This window comes from Sceloporus occidentalis, unplaced genomic scaffold, assembly GCF_023333645.1.
Source record: "Sceloporus occidentalis isolate IW3139 unplaced genomic scaffold, rSceOcc1.0.p SCAF_25, whole genome shotgun sequence".
In the NCBI taxonomy this organism is placed as follows: Eukaryota; Metazoa; Chordata; class Lepidosauria; order Squamata; family Phrynosomatidae; genus Sceloporus; species Sceloporus occidentalis.
The window spans coordinates 12921167-12932278 of NW_028317005.1; the positions used below are offsets into that span (position 1 = coordinate 12921167).

The 11112-nt window shown below is 37.4% G+C and overlaps 1 pseudogene; it reads left to right on the forward strand.

Moving 5' to 3' along the window:
* Positions 1–452: 452 nt before the first annotated feature.
* On the forward strand, positions 453–1778 carry LOC149300414 (SUMO-activating enzyme subunit 2-A pseudogene; annotated as a pseudogene).
* Positions 1779–11112: the final 9334 nt, after the last annotated feature.

The following is an 11112-nucleotide window of genomic DNA, read 5'->3' on the forward strand; positions in this document are numbered from 1 at the left end:
GCCCGTACATGTACAGGCTTTGTCATTAAGGGGTTAATACAGAAATATACTCTAAGCAATCTATAACAAAATGTACAGTTTAGCAGATGACAATGCATTTGCATTTGCAGTGGCAATAAACTAAAGGAGCAATCATTTAAGGCATATACACAATGTAAAGTGTTACATTTAATGCAAAGAAGGGACGAAAATATACATTTAGAGCACACAATGTAAATGGTAACTACATCCAATAATACTTTACTAAAATCAATAGACATTATATTGCAGGTTACTTGTAAAAACCTTTTAATAAGATATTTGAAGGATACATTAATCCAAAAAATGCTATCAGTTGTTCTTATTTGTGAATTAATAGTAATATAATGTAGTAATAGAAAGTAGTATAATGCTGGACAGAAAAGTGGAATGCACAGTTTGCTCACTCTCTCTGTGTGTCGGATGTCAGAGTAATGTTGCTGAACAGGGCCCTGCGCACCCACCGGGCTGACCCAGCAGGCCATCAGGCTTCGGTGGTGGGAGCTGGAGGCATTGGCTGCGAGTTACCCAAGAACTTGGTGCTGACCGGATTTACCAACCTGAACGTGATTGACTTGGATACACTATAGACATCAGCAACCTCAACAGGCAGTTCTTGTTTCAAATCTGGAAGGTCAAAGGCTCAGGTCGCCAAGGAAAGCATCCTACAGTTTTGTCCAAAAGCAAACATCACAGCTTATCACAACCCGTGATTACAATGTGGAATTCTTTAGGCAGTTCACAGTCATGAATGCCTTGCATACCAGAGCTGCGTGAAACGATGTGAATAGGATGTGTCTGGCAGACGATGTCGACGGCGGCATAGCTGGCTACCTTGGACAGGACACCATTATCAGAGTGCTACAAGTGCCACTTAAAATTGCTCAGAAAGTTTCCCAAGATGTACAGTTTGCAACACCCCCATCCACTGCATTGTATAGGCTAAACACCTGTTCAACCACTTTTTTGGTGAGGGAGATGCTAATCCGTAAGTTTCACAAGACACAGCAGACCTAGAGGCCACCTGGGAACCAAAAGAAGATGCTGAGAGACCCAATATCTCTAATGAGGATGGAAACATAAAGACGGTATCAACAAAGCAATGGGCAAAATGCACTGATCATGATCCCATCAAGCTGTTCAACATAGCTCAAAGATTATATTAGATACCGTCTGACAATGGATAGACTTTGGAGGAACAAAAAAGAATCACTGCCACTGGACCGGGCTTCAATGGAAAATAAAGACAATAGTTATTCCCAGAAGAGCAGCAGGAGTCCTCTTCACCTGGCTTAAAGGATCAGCAGGTTCTGGGTGTTCTGAGCTGAGCCCAGTTGTTTGCCTAAACCATTGAAAAGGGAGATGATGCAGAGCTTATGTCGCATAGGGATGATTTGTCACTGCTGCTGCTAACCTCCAAATGTACATCGTCAGCATGAACATGAAAAGTAGATTTGATATAAGTCAATGGCAGGAAACATTGCTGTGATTGCTACTAAGGCCATAATATAATGGCTTATCGTCATTGAAGCTTTGAAGATATTATCCAGAAACCTAGATCAATGAAGAATGTTTTTCTTGAACAAGCAGCCAAACCCACAGAAGAAACTACTTGTGCCTTGTTCATTGGATCCACCAAACTCCAACTGTTATGTCTGCACAAGTCTTCTGAGGTCATAGTTAAATGTTCAGAAGGTAACAGTGTTGATGTGACAAGACAAGATCTTAAAGGAGAAACTTTCAGAATTTGGCATTCATAGTGGCAGCAGACTTCATGCTGACAATTTCTTGCAAGATTACACGCTCCTGGTCAACATTTGTTTTCTCTTTTTATTGCGTAATGCAATTTTCATTAGGGTATGTTTAATGTCCAGGGCTAGACCTCATGTCAAAAGGGCTCCATTTCCTACATTGACAAACCCAGACTTTTTTATTACATTTCTTACAATTGTGTGCTTTCTTATGTCAGGTAGCACGTATGTTAATGTTTTTTCCCTTGTGAAAATGTGTTTTGTAAGTGGTTTAGCTCAAACAATTGTAGTATATCTAATTATTTTGGCTAAACATACCGTATTTATATTATAAGACAAGTTTTTTTTCTAAAAAATACCCCTTGTCTTATAATCGGGGTCATCTTAAAATCAGACCTCAAATAGGTCTGACTATGAGACTAAGCGCTGCAGGGGACCTGGATCCTCCTGTCTGGTAACCCCCCCCAAACTTACCGGTGCTTTTGACTTCCTGGTGTGTAGTCGGGGCAGCGGGTAGACGTCTATGCGGTTCCCGTAGGCAACTTCCACTGCAGCCGGAAGGAGGCGCCGTTAGCAGCGTGGGTTGTCTGCATCCATCGCGCAGACCTTCCCTGGCTGTCAGAGAGGAGAGATCCCCGCACCGCTGGGCGGAACTCTCTTACAGCCGGAGGGTGTATGCGCGATGGACGCAGACAACCCCCGCTGCTAACGGAACCTCCTTCCGGCAGCAACGGAAGTTGCCTACGCGAATCACATAGACGTCTACCCGCTGCCCCCACTGAACACCAGGAAGTCAGAAGCACCGGTAACTTTGGGGGGGGGGGTAAATGGGTGGCATAAGGCATTTCTGTAGGCAGAGTGCTCTATGATATGCCTGTTAACCTCCTTTATGCCACTCTGCCTTCAGAAATGCCTTTTACCTCCCTATATGCCACTCTGCCCCATAATATGCCTTTTGTGAGTGGCAAGCCTGGGGGCAGATGTGCATAACTGGGGGGCAGGTTGTAAAATAAAAACAAAAAAGATAGTTTACATAGTTTACATGAAGTAACATTTACTAGTAAAACTTTTTTCCTATAGGGTCGTCTTATATTCAGGCTTTTCCTTTTTTTCCTAAATTAATATTCAGATTTTGGGGGGGGGGTCTTATAATCAGGATCGTCTTATAATCGAGCAAATACGGTATTTAGTTATGGCTTTTTTTAGTTTAGACTAGAAGGGGCACCTCTAGGACTTGATGTTTCTCATATTCTAAGCAAATTCAGAAAAAGTTAATATTGATCACAAAATGCCACGGCATGAGTTCTTTCATGGTTGCTGGGGCATTATATTATTGTAAAACAGTTAATGTCTCAACTTCTACTGATGGATGTCAATACTAAGCATTTTTTGTGCATTGTTCAAGGTTATATTTGATGTATTGTGAACCTCAAATTCAGCTTCCACACTGTACCTTCTGAAGGACCAAATAAATGTTGTCTTGTTAATTTAAAAAAAAGGATAGAATGCCATGACAATGTGTGGTCTAAGTGCTGGGACCTAGTCAGCAAGCTAGGAATTGTAATCATTACCCATAATATTTATCCCTCAAATTACTTGTCATATTCATTGATGAAATCATGAAAATGAATTGTGGATGTCATTTGGGAGGAAATGATAAAGGAGAAGAGTCGGTTATGATTTTCAAAGGCAGTTAATTACAGTTTAGTGACTCCTTGTCTTCTCACCCCCTCTCATAACTCACAGATTTTTTTATTACACCACAACTACAGTTATAATACTGCCTTTCAAAAAAGGAGACTTTATGCAGTAAAACTGTAGATATGGATAATCAGAAATTTCTGATTCTTGGTTATTCTTGTGAATATACAGTATATATATATATATATATATATATACACACTATTTAAAATTATTGTATTTAGTAAATGCAGTTTTATGAAATAAAGTGCTTGTGAATAAAACAATTCCAAATGATTATAAGAGCCATATAAAAAAGGCCTTTTGTGAACGCAAAGTATTTGTCGCAGGTAATGAACAGGTTGGCTTATGGTGCTAACAAACAGAGCCTCAGGGAGCAGGGAATATCATCTGTAATTAAACTGTAAATAATTAAGTTTATTGGACAATTAAGACTAATAACTAATTACTTGGGATTATATAAAAGCCTACTTACCAAGAAACTAGTCCATTTGTGGATGTCTTGCCTTCAATTAATCACAAATGGCCTAAGGCCACAAAATGGTGACACAGATTCATAGTATATTTATTTGATGCAATTGCAGTGAAACAGAAAAGATTTTTCATGAATGCTGAATTCTGGTTTCAAGTGGAACCATTACTTAGCTATATATAAAAGATAAGACACTTTAAACCCTGATGTTATGAAAAATAAGTGGTTTATCCAGTTTGTAATTGTAGTTCATCTTCAATTTTCAAATACATAAACATTCAATTAACATTTTCACTAAGGATCATATGAAAGAAAAATGCATTGAACATACCTACCCACGAATAACCCTGCTTAAATCAAATGTGTACTATTTTCCAGAAAGCTGTTACATAAACCATCAAGTAGATCAAGTATGATGGGAGTCTTCATGGAACATGGGGAAGCATTATCCTAAATATAAGTGTTAATCCTACATCTGTCACTGAAAACAGGGACATCTTGTCAATCTAATGCACAGTTGTAAAGGATCTCCATTGTTATTTTGAGAATTTAAGGATTGCAAACAAATTCAATGTATTAAATAATAATTTTATTATGAATTTGGCATCATCCTTCTACAATCTCTTAAGAGTTCTGGTTGTACTGAACAATTTGGCGCCTTGTAGTCTAGGGGACATAGAAATCATAATACAGTAGAAATTGAATTTGGCTTATTAATATATACAGATGTATCACCAACATTTTTTATCCCTCCTAGACTTCTGTTTTCTTCATAAATGTAACTAATCAAATACTTACATTTTTGTTTAGAGAACATTACAACTCATCCTTGCATCGTAGGCATAAATTATCACACTGCACTGTACATTGTAGTTAATTTTTAAGTTATTGTGTTTTTAAGTCAGCTATCAATTACAAAACAGCCAATGAATTATGGTGTGTCAAGAACTAGGGATGAGAATGTCAAGCATATTGTCTTTGCTTATCTCTTATTCATTATTGTTTAGTTACCCACAGTGTGAAAAAAACATACTAAAAGTTTTATAAAAGCAAATGGTAAAGATTCCTTGTGAAATATATTATATGCCTGTGACATTCCCAGTTGGATATCTTATCATCAGTGCATGAGAACATAAGAACAGGGATTGTGGAAGACATAGCCACCATCGTCTTTTATATGAAAGCCTAGCTAATGTTCTTCCCTCGGTGGATTGCAGTAGTTAATAATAGATCAAACACAAAAATGTAATAGATAAATGTTAAAATGATTAAAGTGCTTTTTTAGACAAAAAAAAATAAAATAAGTGACTCGTCTCGGGTCAGCTATCAAATGCATTCATTTTAACATTTTCTCCAAAACGGTGCATAAATCTTTTTCTGTCTGAATTTTCTGCTATCACCCTGTCAAGAGCTTTCTCACATCATTTTGCTTCCTGAAAACTATACACATTAAAATTTCATCACAGGGTTTTCAGAGGTTTCATAAAGGGTTATGTCATGAAGCACACAAAGTAAAAAGTTTCCATTAAAAAAGACTGCCTGGGAAGCAATAAAAATAGCAAAGTAGCTGTCTGAATGATCTGAACACATATTTAAGATTCTGTATCTGTAGCAGGTTCCCATCGAAATAATTTCTGCTGCAAAGTTTGATGGGAATGTTGCCTCATTAAACTTAATGTGACGCAGTTGTGGGCAGTGTATGAAATCAAATAATATACAGCATGCAATTCCACCTCAGCTTTGTTCCTTAATTCCATTTTAACAAACACTTTTATAGTGATGCGCACATTTAAGCACTTGCAAAAAAGATAAACACGATTCTGTTTTTCTTGATTTTTTGGAACCTTGGTCCGTATAATTACAGATAATATGAGTGTCACTAGGGGTCCTCAGTGGTATGTATGTGCAAATATAACCCCAACCTTCCGCAAATTCATTCATTTTTCTTGCATGAGCCAGTCCTATACATCTAATTTATTTATTTATTATGACTTCACTGATTCCTATAGTATTTCTGCATATTTCTCTTACATTTATCAGTGAGATTGCCATTGTAATGGTTACTTCCTGTTATTTAATCACCAATTCAGTGACAATTACAGTCCTGACATACATGTCAATAATTTATCAAATTCAACAGCAAGATGAGACTGTGGTTGGAATCCAGACACCTCTGTACCTGTTTGTGGGGTTGCCTCATGTGCCGATTAACAATTAACAGCAGCATTTCCCGGGGCCCCTGGGGCAAGATGCTCCCAATTACTGCTTACTTGTGCTGGGTGATGTGGGAGCTCAGATGGGGGTCACTTGTTGCATGGGGCCCCTTTCCTTCAGAAGGGTATACGTGTGTCTATGTATAATCAATGTAGCTACACAAGGACAGGAACAGTTTCCATGACATATGTAGAGTCTTATACTGCCTTATCTGATGGGTGCTTGGTTATGTGTGGACAGTACTGTATGTTTGCTGCTATAACTTTCATCCAGTTTTGTGGTTTGCATGATGACCCTAAGCTTTGTCTATGGCTCATTTCATGTCCCCTTAAATATTATTCCTGGTCATGATACTATGTGGAGCTTTCCAATCAGAGGCTAGTGTTTGCTGTTTGGGTGAATAAAAAATACCAGAGTTATAGAAATGATATGTAGTAATACTATTGAACAGCAAATGCCTTGTTAATGCACTATATACATTAAACTTGTGCACTCTGATTTGTGGAAATTTAAATAAAAAAACAAAAAACAAAAAGCTCAGAATTTTCATTTGAATTTAGTTACTTTTTTCACTTTCACTTATGCACTCTCACCAACTCTCTCTCACACTCTCATTCACTCTCTCTCACGCTCTCTCTAAATGTCTTCCTACCTACCTTCTCCACTGAGCGCTTCTGTGCCCCTGTCTTCTTGCCTCACCGCTCCACACTCTTTTGTCTGCTTTAAAACACCATTTAAGGTTTAATTTACACATCTATTTCTTTTCTCAAAATGCAAACTTTTGTCAATATTAAATCTCACCTGCCAACTTGTCACCAAGTTTTCCAAAATGACCTATTCTCCTTGCTGGGAAGTAATGTTTTGTTCAGAATGTATTACCTTATCTAATTGTGTATCGTCATCACTGGCACATGGCTTTCAATACCACTACAATATAAGTGATAAAGACATCAAATAATAGAGGGTCTAGGACAGAACCATGAGGAACTCTGCCAATCACTTTTGTCCAGTAGGAACATTTTCCATTACCAACAAGTCTTTTGTGCATTTAGATTCATACAAATTTGGGTTTTTTTACAGAATATTGCATGTTTTGTACAAATTTCTGATAAAGAGGAGGGACCCAACAAAACAAACGAAAACAAATATCAAACCATCCAAAATTTAGTTGTGTTTTGTTCATTCGTTTTCCTGCTATAGATAAGCTAGAGATGATCTCTTCCTCTCACACATTTTCTGGCATAATTGACAGTAATTACAATGTGTTACTTTTTCTGGGGTCAGGCAGGCTTAAACAAGCTATGATTAGTACTTTTGGCAGCATTCTCAGAAAATATGGTCAAGGTTCAAAGTGGTAACGTGGTACATGTGGTAAGCATTCAGATGCCAAGAAATCTAACAGGTGTTGCTTCTTAAGTACTAGCAAATGCAAAATGACCATTGCAATGCCAGACATATCTATATTGGAAAAATCCTATTTCAGATTATTCTAAAACTAAGCTTCATAATAATATCTTTTAAAACTCAGTTCACTGAGGGCAAAATGACGGCACTTGCGGTAACATCCTCTCCTCCGTTTGGAGGATTAAGAGGACATCACCACATCACTGCCAATTTGGCAGAAGTTGCCAGGTTATGTCAGCTGAGATGTGGACGAAGAAAGAAGATACCAGATTAAAGACAGAATGGAGAAGAGAGAAGACAGAAGGTGAAGAAGAAGATGCAGAAGTAGACGTGGTCGGCAGAGAAGGGAGGGAAAGTTAGAGTGTGAGCTTTTTGTTTTATTTTTGTCCGATTTGTGGGGAGGCTGGTCTTGTTTTCCCGTCTTCGTACGAGTAGCTGAATTTAACAAAATTTGTTACATTTGCAAATTGTACAAATATGAATGCGCAAGTAAATAGTAAGCAGCTGGGGAGGGGCAGATACAAGGCAGGGGAAAGGTGCAGAGGGCACAGACAGGACTAGAGAACAGAGAGAGAGACGTTTTTGGGGCAATTAATTTTCTAATCGAATAAAAAAAAGCTCCTGAATTTAGTATGAAACGAAAGAACAGAAAACAGAATTCATTGTCCATTAAAAAAAATATTTTGGGCCTTGTGCAAGTCTAGTTTTCAATCCGGGTGCAAAAAGTGTTGCCTAAACCTTTTTTTTTTTTTAAATAAGCAACATATACTGAAAGATCCTAGCCCATATTTTTGTTTACCTTTTCATAAAATCCAATTAAGTTAGCCTGACGTGATCTGTAGTTACCTTGCAAAAAGTTTGATCCCGGAGCCAATTGTCCTTTTGCAATTTTTGTTTGCATCTTTTTATTTTATAAATGGTGCTGATCCCTTTGATCCCATTCTTTTTTTCTTATGTACTGACTGTTCTATTGAGCCACATTGTTTTGTATGTCTATAGGGTATATCATTAATATGTATTATAATATCTATATAATATACATAATAAGAAACCCACATTATAAGCATAGAGTTAGCAACAAAATTGTAACTTATCAGTGTTTTATTGATTACTCTTCTCTATTTTTTTTAATTATTTTCAGTGCGCTAAATTAAACCATTCATCTCTATTACACTGACTACAAACATTTTGAAAATTACGTTAAATGTGTGTATGCATTAAGTTTACATTAATGATAGTAATGCATTTGCTTCTTAAGAAAATGCATGGCCATGGGACTTGTTTTGTATAGGTCTTTTGCAATTAGCACTTAAACCATTTCTAGTACTTCTTCTCACCAGACTGTAGTCCCAAAATGGAGAATGTACATTTTTATAAGAAACCTCCAGCAAGATTGGGCATCCTAGTGGGTTTATTGGAATTAACCAGTAAGTATGATTTAAATATGTAAAAAATCAACACAGGTAGAATGTAATAGAATAAAAGAAATACACAAGGTATATGTGTCAATTCAAATGCAGTACCTACATGATTTGTAACAGCTCACCAGAAAATCGCTGTTTTAAATATGAAGACAGAAGCTCAAAAGTGTGGCTCTATGCTTTTACAACTATGAAGTTACAGGATGAAAAAAATCTCATTCTTCTCCCACGCAGACAAGCACATGTATCTATTAAAATACATGAACAATAACTTACTTATAAGAGAAACAAACAGAACCAAATGCAAGATATATATAGAGAAATAGTACTCCTCTAATTATATCTCTGTAAGGACTTTTCAGATACTAAAGCACACTGTAGTAGAAAATAGAAGATATCCACAATGGATGACTGGTAATCTTCTTAAGACTGGGGTGGACATATGGAAGAAAAGCAGAAAAGATTCCATGGCACAGCATACTGAATCAAAGTTAAAAATCAGTATTATTGTCAATCAAGAACCTCTGCTTATAATAAATTGTATTCCGGCTTAATACTTAAAATCTAGTATGATTCCCACAGACCCAGAGGCATACTGCCTAAGGCAGCAGGTTCTGGCATGTTAGTGCTTAATGAGGTCTAATTACTCTATGGTCTGTGCCTAGCCAGCATAGATGCCCTAGTCAGGGGAGGGCTGGCAGCCTAAGGCCTCGGGGGCAAGTCTAGTCAACTGGCCCATTGCGGCTGCGAGCGACATTGAAAGCAGCCGTCATGCGGCAGTCACTCCACCAGCGCTTAATGAAATTAAAGTGGCCGGTGTGCACACACCGCATGCCTCAGCTCTTCATCACACCCCTTTTAAGACGTGGGAAGAGGAGCTGAGGCATGGCCGTTGGGTCTGACAGCCGCACGATGCAGGGGCGTACCTAGAGTATTTGGCACCTGTGGCAGATCCTGTATGTGGCACCCCCCCAAACACACACACACACACACTTTAAAACTGCATAGTTTCTAGCAAAATTGTTATCATTATATACTTAGGGATTATGCGGTACCACCGTCAATGTGTGCCTATACATTGAGCCAGACACTGACAACCCCTATCACTATATACTAAGCCAAACATTGATGTGGTGTAGGCTTACCACTTTAGTGACTGGCATAGTATATAGTAGGGATGCACCGAAATGAAAATTCTGGACTGAAACTGAAAATTCAGCATTCACTTGGCCAAAACTGAAAAAAAAACTAAAAAAACTTTAAAATACTTTATTAAAAGTAACACCAAAATTAGACAAAAAAAATCAATAACAATATTAACATATATATATATATATATATATATATATATATATATATATATATATATATATAAAACACTTTGAAAAAGATGGTCAGCACTCCAGGTCTTTAAATAGACAATTTCATTTTATTCAAAGTCAAGTCGACGTTTCAGTCATTACTGACTTTCATCAGGACATACATATATATATAACAACAATCACGATCCTATCATGCCCAGGTTCTAGCATGTGCTGGCTGACTTAGCATGATAGGAGTGTGATTGCTGTTTGCAATTTTATATATATATATATATATATATATATATAGTAGAGTAGAGGTTGTAGCCGTATTAGTCCAGTGGTGTCAATATCAAATAACAGATGGAATAAGTATCTTGTTATAATACCTTTTTTATTGGACTAACAGAATTTTGGAATGACAAGCTTTCGGGAGCCAGCCAGCAATTAAATGGCAGAATGAACATGCACAGACATTCCATTAAACATCACAAGGAAAATTCCTACTGCACCCCTGTGGGACACCACTTCACCCAAAATGACCATTCTATCAAGGACCTAAAAATCAAAGTACTGAAAGGGGACTTCAGTAATACCAAAGAAAGACAAACATTTGAAGTCAGAATGATTCAACTATTCAACAGCAAGAATAGAGGACTCAATGTCGATTTGGGTTTCCTATCCCACTACACAGGTTTTACATAACCCCCACCTGCTATATGTACTGTATTTTTAAGTGCACCATGTTCATCTATATGTACCTGTATATATGATAACATGTGTACAGGGGCGTAACTAGAAACCTCAGGGCCCCGGTGCGAGAATCTGTT